This window comes from Xylocopa sonorina, chromosome 12 (genome assembly GCF_050948175.1).
Source record: "Xylocopa sonorina isolate GNS202 chromosome 12, iyXylSono1_principal, whole genome shotgun sequence".
NCBI classification, from domain to species: domain Eukaryota; kingdom Metazoa; phylum Arthropoda; class Insecta; order Hymenoptera; family Apidae; genus Xylocopa; species Xylocopa sonorina.
This window is the reverse complement of record NC_135204.1, coordinates 4,109,479-4,132,013: the sequence shown is the minus strand read 5'-3', so window position 1 is coordinate 4,132,013 and position 22,535 is coordinate 4,109,479. Positions and strand designations below refer to the sequence as shown.

The following is a 22,535-nucleotide window of genomic DNA, read 5'->3' as shown; positions in this document are numbered from 1 at the left end:
TTATTATTTTATAAGTTTATTGTCAGTTGCTTTATTATCATCTGAAGATAAAATTGATCTTTTACATTATGAACACTAGATAACGTAGATAGAAACTGTTTTATCATCCTATGATATCCTAACAATTGTATTATCGTTATAATTTAATATCGTTGACAATTTAGTTTCATCATATGATAAAATTAATTTACGCATAAATCAGAAGCTTTTCAAAGTTGCTTTTCTTGAAAACAAAGCTTGAAACAAAATTCTTTGATCTCATTTCACTCCACAGAATAACTTCTTTCATTTTGGAGCATTTGTCCTGTGAAGGTAATGCGTACACATCCCCTGAAGCCATGAATATTGAAAAATTCAAATGGTTCGAGATAGTCCAAACATTCGACTAGAGAAACTATCATAAATTCGAGTACCATCTCACAAAGCTCGAAGAATAATTATTGAACGAACTACAATGGTGCTTTTGCAAATTAAAAATTTTTCAGACAACAACATTACAATTACTGTCTTCATGGAAGTGATAATTAAGTTTAAATAAATATCCGTACCTTTTTGAATGACATTTTTGATTTTTTTTAACTTAATCAATATTTGGTGATTTCTCAAGTAAAATATTTAAGTAGAAATACTTGTGATTTGCAGAGGGTGCAATATTTCGAGATTATATATAATAATATATAATAATATATAATCTCGAAATATTGCACCCTCTGCAAATCACAAGTATTTCTACTTAAATATTTTACTTGAGAAATCACCAGATATAAATCAAGTTATAAAAAATCAAAAATTTTATAATATAAACATTTAATAATATAAACATCATTTCTGCGGACAGATTTATGCAATGACGAAGCAAAATAATTCTATAGGAGGTCTTCGATATATTTCTGTCTGTTCCCATCTGTAAATCAGTAGGCAAGCCTAATAAAAGATTTCCTTTTATTGCGAAGTATAAAATCGCACAAAGTATTCTGCATAAAATGTACGTCGAAATATTTGCTGAGAAGTGACGTAAGAATATTTTCCCCACACAAATTTCTTCACTCATAAAGTATAACATATATACATATATTAATCTAATAAAAAAAAAAACAGTCAAACGAATGTAAATGTGTCATTCGAATGGCGTATGCGTAATAATTATCAAACTTTCAGCGGGTGAATTCAAAGTGCCAGTATTGCACACAGATTTTTTTTACGAAAATTGCGATAGATAATTAATAATTAAATCCAAGATATTGGTCGTTGTATATTTCGCTGGTGGATATAAGATGGCGATCGCTCGTGCGGTGATCCAAACGGAAGTGCGGAAAAACATCACGCGGCGTTCGCGGTTCGAGTCGTGAAATATCGATATAAAAAAGAGAATGAAGTCCATTATATCCGGGGGCGGCAATATAAGGGGGCTACGTTACGACGTGAAATTGTGAGCTAAGCAATTCTGTTCTTAGGAGGCCGTATTAGAGCGCTGAATAAATCTCGAGGTAGCCACCCGCACCTATTTTACCCAGCAGACCTGCATAGAGATCATTATCAGTTACGATACGTGACAAAGTGCAAATTACAGCCCCCCTTCCCCACACTTCCCAAACTTTCTACAAAAGCGAACTGAACTGTACATGATAAAATGCGTTACTCGAAGCAGTTCGATTCCACGAGACGAACCATCCATCTGCAATTAAATTATTTCAGATTTAAGTCCAAGTTTTATTTCTCTGCAATTTGCATTATAAATATTTTCACTTGTAGATGACGTTTGCGAGAACTCTGTGGTCTTCTATTGCTCGTGAAATCATTTTATTTAAACTGCATATTTTTAATATGACAATGATATTAAATATTGCTGGAAATTATTTGTTTTATTTATGCGATGATTTTGGGAAAAAATGAATATGTATCATATCATTTTGAAAGAAATTGCAAACTGAATATTAAATGAGACAACAGAGTATGACTACATTATAGTAAAACAAACACAGCTGTTATTATTTATATACATTTTAAAATAATTTTGTCATCATCAAGGAGTTAGAAGACAAAAAGAAATTAAGGTACCACCTTGCATTATTAATATTAATAAAACTATACAGAAACGTTAAAAAAATCCCAACCACGGATTACTCTTTCATTAACCAAATGTAAATGGACCATTATAACGTGCACGTGTATATTTTCTTCTTTCCAAACAGCATCCGCTGAAATGAATAATTAATTCACGGAAATCCCGGCACTTAAACAAAATCTGAAGTAACCCAGGCACGAGGAGATTGTATAACCTTGTTGACTAAAAAAAGAAGGAACAACAAGAAGTTTCACTCTTTACTCCAGAACCGTCAACACTCGAATGGTTGCTCGTCTGCTCATGATCGCGTGCCGGAAGGGAACGTCTGAAGAATATAAAAAAAAAAAAAAAGAAAAAACAAAAAGAAGCAAAAAACGCGTCGCACGTGAAAAAGAAGGGAAAAAACAGGAAAGTTGCTTACCTTATTCAAGGCTGAGGGGTCGCGTTGGACTCGTTCCACGCCGTCGACAGGCACGATACGATCAGCTGTTCGCAGCGCGTGGAACGTTCGATGGTCGAGGCGGATTCCTTCGTTCAGTTTCGATAAATCGTTGACGCCTGCGATTGCTGAGTCGACTCAAGGAATCACCAGGGCGACGAAGTAGGCTCGAGGGCCGACCCATCCTCGATTGAATCTGACAATTTCTCGCCTATCGTTCGACTGCTGATCTGTCAGATCTTCCGCAGCCACTCGAGGACTACTGCAACGATGAATGAAACTTTTTCAGTGACAGTTGCCAAAAATCGTATGACTAGCGAGAAACTGTTCGTAAAAGTGTATTGGTTGATGTGTGAAACTGATGAAAATTGTTAGACAGCGAGTGAACATTAAATACAAGTATGTTGTGAACTATATTATAATATCTAAATGTATCATTAGTAATTTTCTTAATTTAATCTCTTTAAGGACACTAATTTCTATCAAAAAGAGATTAATAACACAAATTTTTTTTAGTATGAGTAGATTTTATATGGCTGCTATTTTGTTTGTCAAATATTAAAGATATCCTTCAAATAATCAAGGGAATTGTAAGACAGCAATGGGGACGTTCAGATATTTGCAAAGCTGTGGTTATCAAGCAAAATATGTCAACTTTTTTTCATTTAGAGTAAATTTAATTTCGAAAAATTGAATATGCATGCACACGCATCAATTTTAAGCCACTTATACTATTAATTCAAGATGCTAGTAAATACCAGATGGTAATGAAACTTGTTCAAATTATATTTGAAAACGATGCCACTTGAGTAGGATATAAAATCATTCGTTATAAATGGTATGAAGTTATTTATTCACCCTCGTAGCACGTGGCGTTCGAGATGTTCCACGTCGCGAAATTAAATCGAGAAACCCTAATTAATATAATAGATCTTGGCATTGCACACGCTGGCCCGGCAAGGATAGCAATTTATACCTCTTATAAATCAAGTTAACCGACGTGAACCGAAACCCATGAAATCCGCGATCGAAGGTGGCTGGTTGGTAAGTTCTGGTTTGATTGACGGAAGCCAGTAAATGAAAGCATCGCTTTCCGCCGGTGTCGTACAGGCGTACGTCGTAGAATCCGAGTTGGCATGTCAAGCATTTGCATAATTAACTAAATAACTGTTCAGAAATTCGCGTGCGAATTAAAATCCTGAAAATTTCAAAGAATGAGTCACTTTCTGAGATATGGAATATTTCTTGGAATTTCTTATTTTATTTAGTACTTGTAGTGTTATAACATTTTAGAATCATTTGAATTAGAAGGAGATATAATATTTATTAATTGCAAAACTAAATAACTGTTCAGAAATTCGCGCGTGAATTAAATCCTGAAAATTTCAAACAATGAGTCACTTTCTGAGGTATCGAAAATTTCTTGGGATTTCTTATTTTATTTAGCACTCGTAGTGTTATAACATTTTAGAATTATTTAAATTAGAAGAAAATATAATATTTATTAATTGCTAAACTAAATAACTGTTGAGAAATTCGCGAGTGAATCAAATCCTCAAAATTTAAAAAAATGAGTCACTTTCTGAGATATAAAAAATTTCTTAGGACCTCTTATTTTATTTAGTACTTGTAGTGTTATAACATTTTAGAGTCATTTGAATTCGAAGAAGATATAATATTTATTAATTGCAAAACTAAATAACTGTTCAGAAATTCGCGTGTGAATTAAGTCTTACAAATTTCAAAGAATGAGTCACTTTCTGAGATATGAAAAATTTCTTGAGATTTCTTATTTTATTTAGTACCTGTAGTGTTATAACATTTTAGAATTATTTGAATTAGAAAAAGGTATAATATTTATTAATTGCATATCGTGATGCATATTTTTTTGAAAATAATAGCAATACTGTGCATAAAACACATTTTTAGCAACGAAGTTTCGAAAACACTAAAGTATGAAGCCTGAAAGTATTCATCGATCCCAAGAGTGTTTTATATTAATTATAATTAAATGAAGTAGCACTAGTCTTGAAATTTAATTTTCCATTCAATCGCAAAGCCTAATAAATTTCCTGCTTACGTAATGCCTATAAAAACATTACTGCGGCTATTTTGTGAAACGTTGCGTAAAACCTCTTTGTTGAAGGAAGCTGACCCATAAGTTCTAAAATATACGTTCCAGACACTGCTGGACGACTATTTGAAAAATGACGCTACTTTATTTAGTTCCTTACCATAATCCTCTGCTATTGTCCAGTGTTAATCCTATGCTAATTGTGTCGATGCGCAGCATACATTTTCTGTTGCATATCTTTGATGTTGTAACTGGAATAAGAAAATAGAATTCAATGAAATAGAATTATCTTATATTTATTCATATTTAATTACAAAAATTGTTATCTTCTTTTATCAATTGTGATTACAGATTTGCAAATTTCCAAGGAAGTTATTCGTTTCACATTGATTAGTAAAGTGTGAAACAAAATATGAAAAAATTAATAATATAATAATAAAAACTTAATGTACAATTTACATCTTTCATTTTTTAAGTAAATTTATCAGTTGGATAATAAATATCTTATTAGAGCCACTATTTGGAAAATTATAATATCAATAATGGTTTTTATTTATATAAAAGTGTGTAGTATTAAAATTTCGAGTTTGATGAGATTGTAATAATATATAAATCGCAAAATTTGTCTCACAATTGAATGAAGTACGTAACACGTTTGGAGCATCAGCTAGACGCTAATGCAAAAATGCAGCATTGCGAATTTCATGAATTTAACCCGCATTATGTACGTGCAATAAATTACGATCGGCTGCTTCGCGTATATAATGTCAGATTCTATTAATCAGGGTTTCTGGCTTTAATTTCGCCACGTTGAACGACGTCTGGAACGGCGTTGCGTAATTTAATAACAGCAATGATTTTGAGATGAAATCGTTTGCAGGAGAATAGTATATCCCTTTACCAGAGAACATAATAAGTTGTACATTTTGCGTGGCAACAGTAACAAAACACATATCATTATGATATGTATTAATTATATAAATAATTCTGTAAACAAACGAAAATCCGTATTTGTTTACAAAAGTATTTGTGTTATTATTCTACACATAGAATGCAATCAAACTGATAGCGTAGACAGAAAAAAATGGCTCTCTGTATAAAAATAAAAAAATTCTCAACCAAACTTTTTCATCCAACGTATAGTTTTCAAGGAAATCCAATTCGAACATACGTGTACACTTGAGTATGCAATTCTGCAAGCAAAACGACTGCTGTAATATCTGCCAATATTTCTCATTGAACTCACATGTCAAATACTTAGTAAAATTTCAGAAAATTTCATTAACAATGTGTTAATTCAAACATTAAAAAATTGTTTAAATCTTGAGCAAAGTTATACTACAAATTGAGGTTACGTACAAAGAAAGTCAAAGAAAGGGAAGAAGTTAAGTATGGATGAGTATAATTATTTTACCATTTTTCAATGTAAAGATTTAACAGTTCTTTTCATAACATTGGCTCTAGCTAGTTATTTTCCGTGCTATTGATATCATATCGTGTTATGATGACCGTGACTACGTCGCAAGAGGCTATTGTTAAGCTAATACGCAGCTTCCTCTTAAACAGGACAATGCTAGGCTATAAAGTAGTAAAAAGCAAGATTTCCGACATTTTTTAGTTTCTCATTGAAAATGCGCGAGTTAGCGATGTCACTTTCACTCGACCAAGCAGTACAGATTGTCTCAACAATTTAGGTGTATCTATGACAGTAACGCAAATGTAGACAGATTGACAACAGGCGAATATGGAAAAGTATGCATAGAAATGTGCCAGAAACCATTCTGACACCAATGTCCAACAATTTGTGTCGAAGCAACATTTTAATATGCAGTGCTGAGTGACATACAAAAATGTCGATAATATAGGTTACCAATTTGGCGATACCACGCAGCTGTAAAAATGGCCTCTTTGTAGACTCTATTAGGTTTAGTAAATCACGAGTTTTTGTCTTATTTCCTTTAAAATTACATTCTGCGACATCTGGCAATGTTTCATTACTCTGAAATGAAATGTTTTATATAAATGTAACTTTCTATTTTAGTAAAAAAAAATAGTGTGACACTAGATTCTTCTTATGGACCCAAGAAAACTTTTAAACACTCTTCGTGCATGGTGAATAAGAAACAGAAAATGATGCAATGAGTTTTAATTACGTTTTCTCAGTTTTAGACCAGGATGCAACGATGGAGTTCTATGCGACATTCGTTCTCAACGAAAGAAGCTAATTTCCAATTCGAATTGCAAATAACGAAGCATCATTTTCTGAAAACAAAAAAATGGATGATTTAAATCGCTTAAGTTAGTTTAATAAGTTCGAACTGTCGTCGACAGAGATTTTCAGTGTCATCGATATACGTGCCAGCAATTCTTACAATTTTCCATTAACAATCATATCATTAATTTATGCAAGTAGAAAGAAAGTAAAATAGTTAGATCGAATTTTGAATTTCAAACGCGTGCGATTACAAGTTTGCCGCGAGTCTTTCGAAAAAATGTTGGTCATTCGAAGGGCGTCATTATGACATCGATTAGTTTGTTTAATTGACGCTCCATTGTACGTCTGCCAAGCGTATCAATCACAGCAATGTGTAACTGATTGATCCTCCATCTGGTTCCACTGTTCTCGATACAGGATTCTCAGCCGCACGAATCGATCTTAAGCAAGCGTTCGCAACGGAACTTCTACTTCGAGACTTACCAATATGGCGTTGTTTCGACTCGTTTACCACTTTCTAACGAATCTTTGAATATATTTTAATCGCGAACCAGATTCAATCATAAATGTACACGCGTCGCGTCTATATTTTTAAACTGTGACGTTTGCATTCCACGTAAGTAGTATAAATCGAAATAAAACGTACGATTCTCGTTTAATTTGAAAGTTTTAGTTTCGTCGTGATGCGTTTCAGGTAAAATTGCGGTGCGCAGTTATTGAGATTAAATATGAAAGACGACGAATGACAGACCATATATTTTTATTTAATTGTACGAGACAATTATTGAAAATTTAATTGTACGACTCGTATAAGTAATTAATTGTCAAATTTAACTGAACAATTACGAATATAACTGCAAATTCACGTAATCCAATGGTTATAATTTAATCATTTATTGTTCTGTATAATAATTTAAATTAACGTGCAAACAGTTATAATTTCTGTCATAAAACGGATTTCAATTTTGCATGCATCGTGTGGAAATACAATTCGAAAATAAATAGTTTCGCAGACGTACGTTCTGACAGATTTGATTTATCTAAAATAAAAGAATTTACATTCGAATTACGTGATCCTTAAAACAATTGTGTTTGAAACAATTTTCAAAATAACTTGTACAATCCTATAAAAAAGATTCATTAGAGATAAACATATTCTTATAAAGAGATAAGTTTCAGGAAATCATTGGAAGCTCGTAAGAAACCGGAGGGAGGCTACGATTTCAGAAACCTTGGTGGAAGAGGCGGTTCATTAATATTTGCTTGGAGAAACGCGAATTCTGAATGGATGGAAGAATAATTTCCGCGATAGTACACTTTGAGCACGAGATAGACGCTCGCGCACGCATCCACGTGCCTTCCGTGCCTTCCTTGAAATTTTAAATCGCATTACCCTGTTCAAAGAGGCATGTATTATTTGGTGTTCAGAATTTTAGCGTCAGAAAAACGTGTGTACGCCCTGCGCGTGCCTATTCGAAATATCGCTGCACAGTGTACGATATAATCGGGTGCAAGGAGGCGCCATTAAACAATAGACTACAAATTATTCAGGTGCGTGTTTCCAACGCCACTCCAAACCTGGGTCCTTGGCTAATTAAAGAGGAAGACGTTAAGTATGAAGGAGTATACTTATTTTACCATTTTTCAATGTAAAGATTTAACAGTTCTTTTCATAACATTGGCTCTAGCTAGTTATTTTCCGTGCTATTTGATATCGTATCGTGTTATGATGACCGTGACTACGTCGCAAGAGGCTATTGTTAAGCTAATACGCAGCTTCCTCTTAAACAGAACAATGCTAGGCTGTAAAGTAGTAAAAAACAAGATTTCTGACATTTTTTAGTTTCTCATTGAAAATGTGCGAGTTAGCGATGTCACTTTCACTCGACCAAGCAGTACAGATTGTCTCAACAGTTTAGGTGTATCTATGACAGTAACGCAAATGTAGACAGATTGACAACAGGCGAATATGGAAAAGTATGCATAGAAATGTGCCAGAAACCATTCTGACACCAGTGTCCAACAATTTGTGTCGATGCAACATTTTAATATGCAATACTGAGTTCAAAGAGGCATGTATTATTTGGTGTTCAGAATTTTAGCGTCGGAAAAACGTGTGTACGCCCTGCGCGCGCCTATTCGAAATATCGCTGCACAGTGTACGATATAATCGGGTGCAAGGAGGCGCCATTAAACAATAGACTACAAATTATACAGGTGCGTGTTTCCAACGCCACCCCAAAACTGGGTCCTTGGCTAATTGCCCATCCTGGTCCGCGCGAGGTCAACGCGAAGGGACGAACGAGAAAAACGGGACGACAAAACTCTAATTATTCGTAAACCTGACCACAAATTACCGAGCGTAGTCTGCGATTAAAGCTTCGAAATATTAATTAATTAATGTCTTCTCTTTTTCTCCTTAAGTGTTTCGTAGCTCCGCTGGGAAATGCGAATTCAATAAATGGTTAACACTTGTAGATGAAAACCACAGAATTCTATTACCATCTAATTACATTGTAAATTAGCAGACTGCATGCAAAAACGTCATTATAGCATGGAAATTCAAATCATCCGCTAATTAAATAGTTAAACGGCAATTTCGCCTGTGAATTAGAATCGAAATTCTTAATCGATTTGAAAATTGAAGATCCAATTCGTTAAATTATGTAGATTCGGTGTAATCATTTAATTAACTGCAATTCTCTTTCTGTTTTATCGGAAATCTGATTATTTACTCATTTTAGAATGAATTAAGAAAATTGAACTTTTACAATTATAATCATTTTTTCTTAAATACACGTTTAAAGTAAAATATTTTTTCTATGCTGTTACAGTTTCTGTAAAGTCCAACTTGGCAATTGTACCTAAACGTAATTTTCCTACTGCAATTAATTCTTTGCATGTCCTTCGATTTAACGAAAATTTTATCTGCCTCTTTCGTGGAACTATTTCCTTTTAAATTCGCGCGACGAACTTTTTTAAAGTTTAGCTGAAGAAAGACGCGCTGTTTTATCTCAGCAGATATTGGACGTCCCTGATACAAACAATTTAACACGAAAATCTACTTTGATTATCTCATTCTCATTATCTAAAAGTGTATATTTTTAAAAATTGTCTCGCATTGAAACCGTAGCTTTATGCACACGTTGAGTGTGTCTATCATAAACTGTTTAATATGAATAAAATATACCTATTTTTATCTTGCGTTTATATGGAATAATAAAAAAATAATTATTCTATAATTTCACAAACTTTAATGATTTTTCGTAAATAATCTTTGTAAAAGATACTTTTCTGCATTTATAATATTTCTTTTTCCTATTTAATATCAAGGTAATATACATAGATATAGTATTAAGTTTTTCGAAAACACTGACACTATGAATTGTGTTTTAAAATTGGTAAAATTGTTAAAACTGACTAAATTTTATATATCTGCTATTTTATTTATCAAATATTAACCCATTCTTGAATTATCAGTCATTAGTAAAAGAGTAATTGTGGGAATAAAATACATAACGATATGTTATCAATGTATCATTATCAAAAACACAGCAAGAAATTGTATATCGCGATCAATTTTTTTACTAAAAAGTAATTAACAAAAACGAAGAAAAATGCTTTTCAAGGAAACGCCTCGTCTCGAATGTGTTAACGATATCCTTCAAATAATCAAAAGAATTCTAACACATCACTGACAACATTGAATTATTCAGCAAGCAGCGACTATCAAATCGACTAAAATATTACCAGTACAAACATACAACTTTACTCATCTTTAATCCTTAAAACATCCGCTCTGAGTATTCCTGAAGCGAATTAAAATTTCCCCCAGCTCGAAATAATTTCAATTCTAAAATTATTAAACGCTCGCGTACTCGAACAGTTAGCATTACGATTTTAAATTTCCTCCCAGCTCGAAATAATTTCAATTCTAAAATTATTAAACGCGCGCGTACTCGAACAGTTAGCATTACGATTTTAAATTTCCTCCCAGCTCGAAATAATTTCAATTCTAAAATTATTAAACGCGCGCGTACTCGAACAGTTAGCATTACGATTTTAAATTTCCTCCCAGCTCGAAATAATTTCAATTCTAAAATTATTAAACGCGCCAGAGTACTCGAACAGTTAGCATTACGATTAAAAAATTATTTCCCTTTCTCAATTTCAATTCTAAAATTATTAAACAGTTAGCGTTACGATTTAAAAATTTTCTCCCTTTCTCAATTTCAATTCTAAAATCATTAAACAGTTAGCGTTACGATTTAAAAATTGTCTCCCTCTCTCATTTTTTCTCTTTCTCAATTTCAATTCCAAAATTATTAAACAGTTAGCGTTACGATTTAAAAATTTTCTCCCTTTCTTATATTTTCCCTTTCTCAATTTCAATTCTAAAATTATTAAACAGTTAGCGTTGCGATTTAAAAATTGTCTCCCTTTCTCAATTTCAATTCTAAAATTATTAAACAGTTAGCGTTACGATTTAAAAATTGTCTCCCTTTCTCAATTTCAATTCTAAAATTATTAAACAGTTAGCGTTAGGATTTAAAAATTGTCTCCCTCTCTCATTTTTTCCCTTTCTCAATTTCAATTCCAAAATTATTAAACAGTTAGCATTACGATTTATAAATTTTCTCCCTTTCTCAATTTCAATTCTAAAATTATTAAACAGTTAGCGTTACGATTTAAAAATTTTCTCCCTTTCCCAATTTCAATTCTAAAATTATTAAACAGTCGGCATTACGATTTCAAGGGGAAAAATTAAAATTTTGCACGCGCGAATATGCCCGTAAAAGTATAAATAACCCTGGCGCAAGGCACAGTCCGCAGGAAAAATGGCGTTTCGATTTTTGCTCGCAGCGAGCGGACAGGTCGGCCGGCCTTAAATCTCCGCGGGCGGGAATCGGCGGAACCGCTCGGAGGCGTGAAAGGTCCTGTTTGAATTATGAACCAGGCATCGATACGCGGCTCGAACACGTGGTGGCTCGCGTCGTGCCGAGCAGGGGTACACCGAGTGGACGAAGCTTAAGAGGCCGATCTGCGCAAGCACAGGTGCAAGTTCGAGGGTATAAAAAGGAGAAGCGAGGGCTGACTGCGCGCACTTTGTGCTTCATCTGTCCGTCATTCGCGTCGCGCGTACCAGCAGTCCGCCACGTTCGTTGTTGGTTCACGGTTGATCCAAGCCCGCCTGATTTCACCGCTCGTTACCATCCGCACGACCGCGAGACAAACGAGTCCCAGCGGCCACCACCGCCTCGTCGACGTCCACTGGTTACGCTACATCCTCTGTTTCCGTTCGCGGTTTCCGCTTCGACCGGACCCAGCTCAGCTCGACCAGGTAGGTGGACACAGCGGTTCTTTTGTTTTTCTTTCTTTCTTTCACGCACACGGGACGATTGATCCTGCTCGTTTAAATGTTCGTGCGTGGATATCGCGCTTTCGCGGGTTCCTCTGCGCGAGTGAGCTGGTCGAGACTCGATTCTTTGATACGCGAATGGTGATTATGATGCGTCTCGAGCGACTGAGAGTGAAATGGAATGGAAAGCATTTGGGTGCTGCGTTCCAGCGATTAAGCTGCGGGAGTATTCTGAGGGCGGTTTTCAGGTGTGCTTTCCAGTTGTAATGGAGTTAATTTGATTTATTGCTTGATTAGCGATGCTGCGTTTTGATTTTTTTTTTTTTGTCGTTTTTAAGGGTGGAATGGAAAGTGTTGGAGTTGTTGAGGCAGTTGCGGGTTTGGGACAGTGAAACGTTTGTTGTTGGAAAATGGAAGCTAGATTTTGTATTTTTTTTGTTTTAGTTCGTGGAAATTGGTGTGATTTGTTACTGATCTGATTTTTGAAAGTGCTGAGGTAGTTGCAAAAGTGGATTACTGAAAAGTCTCTAAAGTATGGAGAGTTGCACTTTTAAGTCTAAGGAAATTCTATTTTTTATTAAACGTAAACAGGAGTTCTTATTGTGAATTTAAAACATGTTATTATTTATAATTAAAGTAATTACGTAAGTTTTAAAGCAAACGAAATGACAAAGTTTTGGAAGTATTTTCTTGACAAGAAGATTTAAGATTCTTACAAAGTAAAAGCACATTCAAATAAGTTTAAAACGTGTAATTGGTTAATTGCTGTTGTATGTCATATCAACTAAAGAAGTCGTGTTTCCTGTGTAATATTGCTTTTGCTATTAAATTTTTCCAAATTTGATGTATAAAATATTTCTTGTTTAAACATAATTTTATAGTTTATTTAAATCAACGACATGTAGTAATTGTTAATATTTTTATAACGTACTGGTTTAAATTGCCATTTTATTCAGGTTTTTAGATATCTGCATAAATAAAAAGTATCGAAACTATCGTAGGAGGAAAACGATATCATTTTTCAGAACATGAAACATATTTTCTGCTTGTTATATTCCCTTCTATGATCGATAAAACCAAAAAACTACGACGCAAACGAACGTATTTATGGCTTTAAAAGCACGAGAAGAGGGAATATTTTCATTTATTCAACGCTCTCGACGGATAAATAATGAAAGAATATCCTCCGATAGGTGATGTTTCACGAAATACAATTCTTACTAAATAATGAATTAAGTGGCGACCAATGACTCGTTAAACTAATTAATTGCAAATTAATTATTGATTTAATCTCGTGTTACAAGGGAATGAAAATGGTATTTATCATCAGAGTTCATAATTATATTAAGGTGTAAATATGTGTTCGTTAAATTAGCACATAAATATATGAGTTAAATAGAAATTATATAACCCCATGCATAGCCATCAGTTGTTTGCAATTTATATAATATTTTATATTATTATACAAGTAGCAGATGTTTGAAAAAAATGAATAGGAAAGACTGATAATCCTAAATTATCTTGAAGATATCCTTCACATTAACGTTTATCATCACAAAATATCAATTAGTGATCAAAGTACAGGATTAAGAAAATTATTATTATCCTCTTCAGCTAAAACGTTCTACCTAAAGCTTTTAATTTATTGCTAAGTTAATTCTACATTTGCAGCCAGTATTTATATTTTAACAATTATACAATACGTATATTTTAAACAATTATACAGTCTATTCTGTGAGATAACTCTTAGATTTTTAACATTAACAAAAAAAAACAAAAAGAGAAGTAAAGAAAATTGAATCTTCCTTATAGAGTTTTACAATTCTTTCTCCTTTTTTTGTGTTAAAAATCTGATCACAAAAAAGTCTGTATAATTATTTAAAATATATGTACTAACTGCAAATGTAGCAATTAACTTAACATTAACTGAACATTTTAATAAATGTATTCTACGTTTCTTTGAACGTGTATTCTACCTTTCTCATAGAGTTTTACAAAGTTTATTAACGTAAAGAATTAATTCTCCATAAAACGATTCTCCAGAAGCAGTAGCGCACGATTTGTCTTATTAATTAATTATCCAGCTTACATAAATTTCTTAATGTTTACCAGTGCCTTAGTGCGAGAATTAAGAAGCACAGTGCTGTGAAAATATTATCGATACTTTTTCTGGTCACCGTGTATAAAGACACCAAATTGTTATTTCGAAGTCCTAATTGTAACGAGCACTCGAGTTCGAGAGTTGCCTTAGGGCGACACTGCGTTCGAGAATTTCGCATACATCGCGATGGCGGAGTTCTATCTTGTGGATGCAGCGATCGTTTCCGATGATTCTTTTTTCCCAGCCAACGAGAGCCACGTTCGATTTATAGATACGATAGTAAACGAAGCGTTGATCTCTCGATCGTCAGATTTCATTTCTTCGCTTTCCTGCGATCGTACAGTCGATTATATCGTTAAATGGATGGGCTATAATCGCCAGGCTGAGAGTGTTATTTAGTTCCCAGATACGACGAGACACTCGGCTACTTTTATCGAATTTTCTTCCGTCCTCCATCGTTCAATTCGTTTTCAATTACGCAGTTATATTTCTCGCAGGTTTAATTCGATGACATTTGAAGCTTAAACGAATACGTTGAAAGCGTTCGATATTTATTTCGAAATTCACTGACTCGAGCCTCTGAAGACCATCCATTGTAATTTAGCGGTTAATGATTCATGGCGCACACGTGAACCTCATTTTGCTTCATTACGCGCTTCGATATATTGTTTGTGTAATTGACGTGTTTATTATATGTAAATTTATAATATTCTTCAGCGAGTAGCGCACAGTGATGCTTGCACGTGAAATATTGAGAACCGATACAAGAGAAGCATAATAATTTTGGGAAGCTTCTGTATGATTATGCAAATTGGTGATGTTGAATGTAATTTATATGCCAATATAAAATATACTTAAAATGCTAGCTATTTTACGTATCGTAAAATGAGTAAGATTTTTTTAGTATCCTTTAGAAAGTTTTAAAAAATTCTTACTAAAATTTGTCGTTCACAGTGTTACAAGTAGTAATATAAAAATTTTTAAGATATCTGACATTTTGAGAAACTGTTTCAATGATTCGAACTTCGAAATGATTTTTAAACAATTTTTCTTTCTCGTTTATTTTCATTTTCCAATATGCGCGCGATTCTGCTTAACGCTGTGTTTAACGCTGTTGTGTTTAATGATGTAATCGTGTCTCGTATGAGCTGATGTTAATGGACAGAGTATAATGAAACGCATTTTTGCAATCGCCGTTATTATAACACGATTGACAATAAATATCGAACAGTGGTATTCCATTGTGAGGCGTCTATTATTTCGTTACGTTGTGGCGGTGAATTAAAAGGACGCAGTTTTCTACGATATTTAATAACAGAAATTGAGGCTGAGAGATGTGGAGAGAGTGCCGCCATTAAATTCTATAAGGTTATAATTCCTTCGCCTGTTATTAAAAATTATTTTATGCTCCTCGTGCTTTTTACAAATTTTTTAATGGAACGATGTGACATCCACTTAAAATAAAAATAGAATTTTTCTTTAATGTTCTCAATTATACTTGTGTTACTATATATTAATAGAATTTATAGATAATTAAAATACAAGAAAATATATTTCTTTACTACGTATTATTGTTTAAATAATAGAAGGTTTGTCAATTATATCATTAAAATATTTATCTAACAGCAATTATTATATAATATTATTTCAACAATCTCACGCACTGTGTAATGTATATAAAACAAGAAGAAAATTGTATTTAACATAAATAAAATTCCAAATTGCAAAATAAAATTCTGAATTATATAATAAATACTTGATTACACTGAAATGATAAAATGGCGCGCACCACTCAATATAATTACAAATGGTGGACGTAGCAGATTTCAGAAACTTAATTAATTATAAAAGCTGTCATAAATGAAATAGTATCGGTTTTTTCTTAAAAAAGAAAGAAAAATCTATAACTGAAAATACTGGTCATTCCGTTTGCGTGGGTGATCGCGTAGGTATTTTAAACAGCGCACAAATTTACGTAACGAAAGGATACACTTTCCTACGACATTTAATGAAAATGGCGGAAGTATTATATCGTTAATTTTAATCAAGCTATAGACGATCGCTGTGCAAAAAGGATTAGTTCAAATTTTGATTATTAGTCTAGTAAGAGGTCGTAAAATTGAAGGTTAGATATGATAATCATGAAGTATGGAGGAGAGAATGACCATAAATTCTTAGACTAAGAAGCACTTAGGTCGCAAGCGTATATCGTGTCTCTTAATGATTATAAATTTGATTCCATTATATAAGTATTCTACAGAAATGGTCTAAGAAAGTAAAACGAGAAGTGAATAGGTCAATAAATATTTAATCCATAACCTATCACTGGTTTTCATAAATCGTATCGCAATTTAGATTAACTCATTATTGACAGGCTTTATCATCGAAATACGCGTTCATCCTAAATTTTTATTTCTAAGATGCAAAGTTTAATAATAGCAAATTTAAGTTTAATAGTGCAATGGCTGCTGTATACAAAAATGTAGTCGACATTGATACTTCCTTAAATATATATATCAATATTTACAATATTGGTATATCCAATATTTTCCAATCACTTGCAAAGCATCTCTTTTTAAATCAAAATTGGATATTTTCCAAATTAATTCTTAGCACAATCTCAGTTAAGCAATAGACAACAAATTCGAGCAAATCAAACAAAGTGTGAGACTTTTGCGGGACAAGAAACCCAAATGTGATTTGACACGCCTGGTCACTTTATTTAACGTGCACATAAGCTTTCATACTCGCCATATCCATCCCTGATACATAATACCCGCACGCGAAAGCCATTTTAAAAAACTGAAGTTTCCCGATCTAAAAACAACCAGCCAAGGAGTCTAAGTCTTTCCCCAGGAAACTCCAATTATTTTGTCGTCGAATCGCGTCTCGATCAAACACTTAACCTTCCGCGCACTTAACCTCGAACAGAAAAGTAACACAGCCGGTCAGCTGGGCGATAATCTTCCTTTGAGGTACGAAAAAGCTCGATAAGGAAACGCCACTTCGACGCTGTCTCTTATGCGGCTTATCAATTTAATCTCGTTTAACTCCCCTCCAACCCTCTCGCAGGCCCTGTTTTTTTATTCGCGCCGCCACGATGCACAATATCGCGAAGATATAAATGGTCGATGGTCGTACGTCACGCGCCGCGTTCTTTGTTTTCCAACCAGCAGCGCCGCGCATTGAGCGCGCGCCATATTCCCCAGCTTCCGCTGCGAAGTAACAATTTAACCCCGCGCGGATGCATTCGGTGCGTGGATAAAAAAGGAGAAGAAAAAAGGGGCGAAATTCGACGACCCCCGCGGGCCCAAGAAACGAAATATGCCGCTGTTACGCGCCAACGTCCAACGATGGCGTCGCGGAAACTTCGGACGTTGGAAATCAGCTTCAGCGGAAGTACAACGGAGGCGTCTTTCTTTCTTTTTTTCTTTATCCGCGGCTGAGAAATCTGCTCGAGCGAGAAGTTAAAGGATGCGTACTTTTTCAAGCCGACGCTGGGAGAACTTTGGAAAGTTTCCCGCGCGGTCTTCTGGGATTCATCGCCATCTTCTTGGGCTCTGCACGGTAGAGAAAGCTTTGGCGTTTGATTGTCCCTTATGTATCGGGTTTTAATGCTTTGCATTTTAATTAGTATGAGAAAGTTTTATTTTTTGCTCTTGCGCACTTTGCATATCTTTTTATCAGAAAAAAATAATTCTAATGCTCTTCTAATATTTTACCAAACCAAAGACGCGTGACAAGAAAACAGGATGTATTTCTGTTCAATTTTTCGCAAATTGAATCACAGACAAATGTGTTTTCAAGTACAATGCATTTAAAAATAAAAAGTGTTCAAAGGAATGTTGCACGTTGTGGTTTAGAATTATATAAGTCAGTGTTATACATCCACGTTTTTATTTTCTATCCTTTTGTACGGCTCTTGAAAAATGGAAGAAGACGTCTTTCATTACAATCGTGCAATTAAAATAGATGGTGGTACATAATAGTGGAGAAAATCCGATTTATTCGCAGCTAAAATTCTGATAACACTGCTTTATTAAATACACACATTTTAAACGTCGAATTCGTTATCTTTGAAAAGAAAGCTAAGTCGATGTCGAAGGATTTCTGTTCCAGCAATGAGCTTTTCGATATTTGCCGCAAGATTGGTACTATCATGATAGCTTTCGAGAATGCTTCAAACTTTTCGAATTATCCTCCCTTCAGGAAAATAAAATGTTGATTGTAGAAGAAATTTCGTGAGAGTTTATTTAAATGCGAATTGCAAGGGGGAATTCCCAATTTGGAAAGGCAAACGGCGAAACTTCTGTAATGCCCAGAAGATATCGCGTATTAACGTCACGGAGAAATAGTAATGGATTATTTCACTTTGCTCTAATTTTTGTCACCTGTACAAGATAAAATCTGCAATTCCTAATTTCGCTGTCGTTATTATTCAGAAAGAAGAGAACGCGCATAAAGAATTCGAAATAAAATGGTAAATTCAATTATACAATTTTAAGTAATTGTATAACTTTAATTTGTAAACGTAACTATTTAGAAATATTAAAATTCTGACAACTATTGAAATGCAACATATACGATAATTACATTCACGCAACTCGAATGTAACAATTGCACTCTTCATTTAATTTATAGATTTTCAAATGTAATATAATTAAAATACATAAATCGATGTATGACACATTTTGAGTTTTGAAGCAAGAAGAAAATTTCAAGCAAGCGATATTAATTGCGTGCGGTTATAATAGGTCATCTTGACAATTAATATTTTTTTGCAAATGCAGTTACCTCTAGAAATAAATGGATTTTTACACGTAACTTAAAGAACATATTTCTTTTCTCGTGAGATAAACTGCTTCATTACGGATGAAATCTATATTAAACGAACTGGTTTATCCAAATCTCTTAGTTCATTATTCAAACACGTTTTCTCATTTCTTGCACGCTGCATTATATGATACCAAGGATAATAGTGTCCATGCATAAAATATAATTTATCTAAAGCCTTTTTTCAAACAAGTTTCTTGCAACATAAATATAATAAAATAAAATAGAATACAGTGCAAATCATTTTTAAAATATACAATAATAATAAAATAAAATGTAATTAAAACGACTTTGTAAATATTGCATATAATTCCGTAAAAGATAAATTTGTATACATTAGCAATGCTATTTGAATTTCTGGAAATTTTACCATCGACATGGATACAGCTCGTTTGATGTACACGAATGCGCGGGACATCGAAATAATCGTCAGCGAAACGAAGCAATCACTTTGCGCAAACACGTTCGAAAATCGAGTGCGACCGTAGAATCCTGTAGCAGTTGCGTGTTACGTCGCGATTTCAATTCTATTAACAGCGGATGCGTTAATCACTTTTGGATTGCGCTTCGTGTATAAAAAAATTGCTAAAGCAAACGATACAGGGGCGGCTCGATTTTTCGTGGAATTTAAAAAATCGATCAAACAAATGAGATTAAAAAGATATTACTAAAATAAAATTAATTGAAATGGTAGAATATCGAAGGAAAATTAAAATTACTTCGATTTAACGTTTTACCTGTACACCAAACTGTTACCATGAATTCTATTTTTCCAGTAAAACTGAGCTTTTTAATTATACAAAATAAAGCTCGCATATTTAACCGTTAATTATGTTAAAATATAAAAATATTCAAAATACGTTCGTTCTATTTTAATCTGACATTCCAGAACTTAATTCTATTTATCTTGTAATTCGCCATGCACACTGTGTTACTCCAGAATGCAGTCGTGTATTAAAGCTATTTAATAGCTTCTATTTTATTGGTCAGTATTTTAATCCTTTGCGCCAGCATCTAAATATTAAATGTCAGTATATAAATATGAGAGGTCAGTATTCTTTGGAAATATATGAAGCTTCCAGTGGCAGATAAACTAATACCAATTAGTCAAAAACGTACTTATTTTTCTATTTACGGTGAATCTACAGTGGAATAGAATTAACACTGCGTTTTCTCTGTTTTATAAGTCCGTTTATTAATTTTATTGACTGTATGATACTAACCATTAATTAATTCCATACTTACTGTTTCTCATTTATACTGACCATTCGCTATTTATGTATTGTATATTAATATTTTTATGCTGACGTTGTTATAACAAAATACTGAGCAAAAGTTGATTTAATATTTTCAATTTTATTCTATTCAATTTTCTGTCATATTTAATTATTAATTTGCTAAAGTAAATGACGTTTACACAGATGTGCCTTCAATCCCACCACTTAAAGTCCGTTAAATCCCCCGCGTATCGAGCTTCGCTGCGGGGACCGTGGAAAATCTGTAACCGCTTGTTCTCGTATACAAACGGTCCAGCAATTGTTCCGTTGTATCTGGTTTAGCTAAATGATACACACAGTGCCGTTCAATTAACTAGAGACGATGGCATCCAAAGGATTTAAGTGTGGGCGGAGGGGCGAGCGTGTGGCGGCAATATCTGGCCGCTCCGTTTCTCCCTGACCATTCAGACTTGAGTCGATAGGACGTCGCGCGCTCAAAATTGCCACAATTCACTGATACGCGTTTGTGCCTCAACCCTTTCACTGTCCAGCCGAAGATTGAAGTTTTCCATGAATCATCCAGCGAAAATATCATTTCCAATATTCTCCAAACGACAATTTTTTAATTCCATAAAAATTAGATAGAATTCTGAGAGAAATTTTGAAAATGCGCGCTCAAAATTGCCACAATTCACTGATACGCGTTTGTGCCTCAACCCTTTCACTGTCCACCCGAAAATTGAAGTTTTCCATGAACCATCCAGCGAAAATATCATTTTCAATATTCTCCAAACGACAATATCTTAATTCCATAAAAATTAGATAGAATTCTGAGAGAAATTTTGAAAATGCGCGCTCAAAATTGCCACAATTCACTGATACGCGTTTGTGCCTCAACCCTTTCACTGTCCAGCCGAAAATTGAAGTTTTCCATGAACCATTTAACGAAAATATCATTTTCAATATTCTCCAAACAACAATTTTTTAATTCTATAAAAATTAGATAGAATTCTGAAAGAAATGATGAAAATTTGATTTTACATTTATTAAACTTTGCGCAGCAATATTACAAACGACATATTTTACACTTTTGGAGGCAACTTTGTTCGATTAAAGAAAGATAACCGCTTTAAAGAAACTAAAAATTAGTTAAAATTCTGAAAGAAATAATGAAAATTTGATTTTAGACTTATTAAACTTCGCGCAGCAATATTACAAACAACATATTTTACACTTTTGGAGGCAACTTTGTTCGATTAAAGGAAGATAACTGCTTTAAAGAAACCCTTTGTGGAAATTGTTCCTTTATCGTTTGTTGAGAAATGTCCTCATTTTTTACGGCGACTAGCTTACTCATCTTCCGCGAAGAAATACATTTTAATTAATTGAACGTCCCCAGCAATTGCACTAATTGTTGGGTACGGCAGCAGCGTCTCGCTACTGGACGGAATTCTGCTAACCAGCGTCTTGTTAACTGACCGTCACGTCGCTATCCCCATTAACCACTATTCGTTGTACGTTGCTTTGTAGCGCGAACCTCTCGCGTTTCCTATCTAACACAAACAAACATCTTAAGTGAAATATTGGTTATTTCTGTCCCGCCTTATCTCTCTATCCATTTGTCGAGGCAGAATTTCCGGTATGGATCCTCTCTTGTTAACCGGTCAGATTCATTCGTGATCCGCGGCCAATTAGCGCGACACTATTGTGTTCGAAAAAAAATTGAGGCAGAATGCGTTTTCACTATTTTATGCGTCTCTTTTGTCGAACAGAGGGAGTTATTATTGAAATTGTAAAAGCAGGAGGTAAATGTTTTGAAGAAGACATTCTTTGGTGGAAAATAGTATTTGTTAATGGTTTGTTAAGTTCTGAGGTGGGAATTGTTAATTTATGAGAGGTGTACAGCTATGAGTGGTCTAATTTGGAAACCATGATGAAAATTGATTTGTTTGCACGTTTAATTTCTTCTCTATATTTATATTTGAAGTTTGAACATTAAGGTCAATTATTATTCTATAAATATTTGCGACACATGTTACATAGAGTTACAAGTGGACTGAAATTAAAAGAGTGGTTCCAGAAGATAAAACGAAACGGAAATCGAGAATACCAAATTTGTGTTTCGAGTTTTGATGTACAGACGCATGTCACATTAATTTATAAGTTTTTTTAGACGTAGTATTACGTATGTTTTAAATCATTTTTGTCCTTTTCTAATATGCTAATAGTTTT

The 22,535-nt window shown here is 33.8% G+C and overlaps 1 protein-coding gene across 1 annotated transcript in view; it reads left to right on the top strand.

Moving 5' to 3' along the window:
* The first annotated feature begins 12,097 nt into the window (after nucleotides 1-12,097).
* The window catches only part of Scp2 (Sarcoplasmic calcium-binding protein 2), a 100,060-nt gene continuing 89,622 nt past the window's right edge, over nucleotides 12,098-22,535 (top strand). Inside the window, exon 1 of the mRNA XM_076905757.1 lies at nucleotides 12,098-12,134. The gene's annotated coding sequence lies outside the window, so the exon portion shown is untranslated. The remainder of the gene's footprint in view (nucleotides 12,135-22,535) is intronic.